The sequence below is a fragment of the Kryptolebias marmoratus genome, linkage group LG6, assembly GCF_001649575.2.
Source record: "Kryptolebias marmoratus isolate JLee-2015 linkage group LG6, ASM164957v2, whole genome shotgun sequence".
NCBI lineage: Eukaryota > Metazoa > Chordata > Actinopteri > Cyprinodontiformes > Rivulidae > Kryptolebias > Kryptolebias marmoratus.
The window spans coordinates 16669210-16673359 of record NC_051435.1 but is presented as its reverse complement, the minus strand read 5'-3'; the positions used below and the strand labels follow the sequence as shown (position 1 = coordinate 16673359).

The 4150-nt window shown below is 50.8% G+C and overlaps 1 protein-coding gene across 2 annotated transcripts in view; it reads left to right on the top strand.

The window, feature by feature from the left end:
- The first annotated feature begins 1104 nt into the window (after positions 1–1104).
- bcor (BCL6 corepressor) overlaps positions 1105–4150 on the top strand; it is a 35586-nt gene continuing 32540 nt past the window's right edge. For both annotated transcript variants that reach the window (XM_017410270.3, XM_017410269.3), the window contains exon 1: positions 1105–2168. The gene's annotated coding sequence lies outside the window, so the exon portion shown is untranslated. The remainder of the gene's footprint in view (positions 2169–4150) is intronic.

Sequence of the window (4150 nt, the reverse complement as noted above, 5' to 3'; positions counted from 1 at the left end):
CTCTCTCTCTCTCTCTCTCTCTCTCTCGCTCTGTTCCTCTCTTGCGTTCGGCAAAAAAAAAATCTAATCTGAAGGGTTGGAAGGAAAAAACAGGTAATCTGAAATCGACTTAAATTAAAAGCCTACTGCGCCTTGAAGAAATGCACGTCACCCAGCTGCTTTTGTATGCCAGAGCGTTAAACTAAGCCCGTCTCAAGTTGGGAGATGACAGAGACTTGTAGCTCTCTTAGTCAAACCTTGAAATGCGTGATCTGATAGTGCTCAAGGTTAAACGCTGTGAATCACTTTCAGCTAATCCCACGCCAAATTTTAGCTCGGCATCTCGAAAACTGCCCGAGCTAGAGCCATTTTTGTGTTTGCCAAGGTCAACTAGCTCTGGCGGCCATCTTGACTTGGACTGACTCCAAAAGTTAATCAGCTGCAGAAGCACATCCACTGATTGCTTTCTCTGAGTTTCATTAAAATCCATCCAGTGGTTTGTGAGGTATTTTGCTAACAGACAGGGTGGACTCTAACAGGTAATGGTAGAGTTTTCAACAAAGATCTCGCACCATCTGTTAGCTCTTGGCATATGTTGGGGATGACACTCAGCTACTACCACGCCAAATTATAGCTCAGTATATATAACACTGACAGAGCTGTAGTCATTTTTGTGTTATCCAAGTTCGACTAGCTCTGTCGGCCATCTTGAATCGGGCTGACTCCCAAAGCTAATGGGTGTAGATGGGCGGCAAGTGGAAAAACTGGAACGAAAACGTGAAAACTGGTTCTATTTGAGTTGGCTTCCCGCGAACAAAACGACGATTTGATAAGGGTTTAGTTTGTTTTTCTGTCTGATTATTCACAAAACACCACCGCAGATATAAAATAAATCAGCATATGAAGATGTATAAAGTGAACTTTTTCAACTGAATCCTATTTTTTTTTTCATTAAATCATCGGATTTTCCCGTCATGTTTTCGTTTTGAGCACTCTCACGAGCAGTTTGCTTCATTTTCCGCCTAATTTCTGCTTTAAAAACCTGCTTTATTCCTCTTTTGGAGTTTCAGCGGAGCTCCTGTCTCTGTCTCTCTGTGTGTGTGTGTGTGTGTGTGTGTGTTTCTCTCTCCGTCTGTGTGTGTCTCCGTGTGTGCGTGCGCGCGCAGCCCCGTGCGCTCGAGGCTTATGGTAATTGCGGTCTCCCGACTGGCCTTCTGGGTAGAGTCTGCGCGAGTGGGAGTGGAGCGAGTCGCTCGGTGTCGGCAGAGGCAGCAGAGGCAGCAGCAGCGGCGTTCATCCATTCTGTGCGGCACTCCCCGTCCGTCCGTTTCGTGTGTCCGTCCGCTCCGGTGGTGCTCCCCCTCAACTCGTCCCCCCTCCACCACCACCACCGCCACCACACACGGCCGGACTCTTTCTGCCGCCAACTACGGTTCCGGAAGGAAGCGGGACGGCCACAAACAAACAAACAAACAAAAAAAAATAAGAGAGAGAAAAGAACTGAGACGGAATACGTTTGGAGCCGCTCAGCGAGGAGCTCCGGGATTCCTCCGACTCGGAGAGGACGCGGAGAAAGGGGGCTTTTTTTTTCTTCTTCTTCTCTCTCTCTCTCTCTCTCTCTCTCTCTCTCTCTCTCTCTCTCGCTCTCTCCTCTTTCTCCGAGGACGGCGTGCTCCGCTGAAACCCAACATGGCGCTGCTACGAGGTACGGCCGAGCTGAATTAATTTCTCCGACAATCCGCCGACCTCATCACCTGTGTCCTGCCGGAGCCCGGGCGGAACGGCGCCGCGCTGTCGAACCTCCTCTTTGTGGATTTCTTTTGTCTTTTTTTTCTTTTTTCTTTTTGTGTCTTGCTCCGTGGAAGCCCGAATGACATTTTTAAGGTTCCAAAAAAAATAAGAGAGAGGAAAAAGTCCATAATAATTGGATGAGAGTTTCCCGTAGACGACCAAATCAAGACCCGGCACGTTTATTAGTTTGGTTTCCTGACAAGTGGATGACCTGTTAAACACTTTTATTAGTTTTTTTTTTTTTTTTCCTTTTTGGGATTGTCTCGTCTCGTCTCCCAGCGGAGACAGGACCGTAACCGGGCCAGTCTGCGTAGATCCCTACCCTCCCCAGTTATTAAACTTGGCAGAAGACAAGGAGGAAGAAAGGCGCCCGGGACAACTTTCCCCAAATTAACCAGGTGAGACAATAATGGACAAAATCAGTTTTTTTTGTTTGTTTGTTTTTGTTTTCTCATCAACATGTGTCTCGTGTGAAATCCCCTGCCTGGGGACAGAAAACGTGCTGCGCTCTAATGGTTCCTATAACGGAAAAGCTGTTTTAAATGACCCAGTGTTTCCATGCTGTGCGTGCGTGCGGGTGTGTGTGTGTGATTTTTATCCAGTCCTTCTGGGAGGTTGGATCTGATCGTGACGGTGTGATGGTGTGCGCAGAGACGCGGCGGTGCTTGTGAGAGGATCGGCCACTTCTAAGAATAGCGCATAGGGTGGTCTTTGTGCGTTTCGGCGGGGCAGTGGCATGTGGTTGATAAACAACACGCGCGCGCGCGCGCACACACACACACATACAAACACACAAAGATCCCTCCGTCAGTCACCCACACACACACACCCCGTCCTCTCTCTTCTTCTTTTTCTTTTTTTTTTAAACTGTCCCCGTCAGACCGGACGGAGGTGAGAAGGACGTCCTGGAGATTAGTGAACTTGAAAGTGACGCCGTCCTCGGGCTTTTCGCACCCTGCTCTCTCTCTCTCGCTCCCCCTCCCTGTGTGTGTGTGTGTGTGTGTGTGGCTGCGAGGCGAGGCTAGGGGAGCGAGAGTGTGTCTGTGTGTGCGCACGCGTGTACGTGCGCGCACACGGGAGCTTCTGCGCTAAAACAAGGTTACGGAATCCAGCCTCGCCCCTAAAAGAGGTTGAAGCTCCGCTGACACTCGGCGGTTCAGTTCAGTTCAGTTGGAGGGCGCCCCCCCCCCCATACACACACACACACACACATACGCGCACACCCCGCTGCGTGCGCGTGGGGCGGGAGCAGGGGTGGGCACTGTTTGGACAGGGTAGGTCAGTCCCAGACCTGGTGGTGATGTGTGTGTGTGTGTGGGGGGGTGTTCGGAGGTTCGGGAAGGTGGAGGGAGACGGGACTGCACCTTTATGGTTGATGGAAACCGCGCTGGCTCCGTGCCATCCTCTTCCTGCCCGCCCGCCTGCCTGCCTGTCTGTCTCTTCATGTCTCGCGCAGGTGTTCTCAGGTTTGACTTTGCTTTACAGCGCGTCCCCCCCCCACCTCACCGCCACCTTCTCTCTCTCTCTCTCTCCCTCTATCTCTCTCCCTTACACACACGCCTCCCTCCCCCGTCTCTCTGTGCCACGAGTCATTGCGCACGGAGGATTACCGTACAGCCCCGCGGTTTTGGTTTACGGGCTCTTTGGCGGAGCTCCGACGCGCGTCTGTTGCGCCCTCGCACCTGTACTTCCTAAGCAGCTTTTTTTTTCTTTTTTTTTATCGACACAATAATTTCCTCCACAGCCTATGTAACGACTTGCATTCCAGGCTGTCTGAAACGACTCAAAATATGTGATTTTGACTCCGTCTTCCTCTCTCTCCCGCCGTTAAGCGGCCGTTGTGGTTGACAGTCACATCCTGTAAAGTTGGCCTTTAATTGAAGTCGGTACGTGCTGCAAGGCGTGTTGGATGGCTTCCAGACTTGAATCATAACGATTCTTTAAAGCTCCTCTGCGGGCTACACTGATTGCGCGTCACGATAAGCAAGACAAAAAAAAGAAGCGGCAGGCAGCCGAGATCCTATTTAGGTGTTTTTTTTAATCATTTGTTGTTGTTTTTTTTTTTCTTTCCTTGAGCGCAGGAAAGCAGCTCCTCCCGTGCCGACGAGCTACACGCGGGCACTAATTAGTGCGGGTGAGGGGGAGGGGGGCCCTCTCAGGGCGATCGATGTGCCTCATTTTGTCCTGCTCCAGCTCATTGACGAGCTTATAGCGGGAGGGACGCGGCTACTAAAGTCCTACTTTCGCGTCCGCGCAGGAACGAATAAACAAACAAACAAACCCCGAAAAAAAAAAAGTCTTCTGGGCTGATTGCGCGAACAGATTGGAAGATCGAGTTGGGACGTTTTTGAGAGGCGCGGAGGGGGGAGGCTCTTTGACG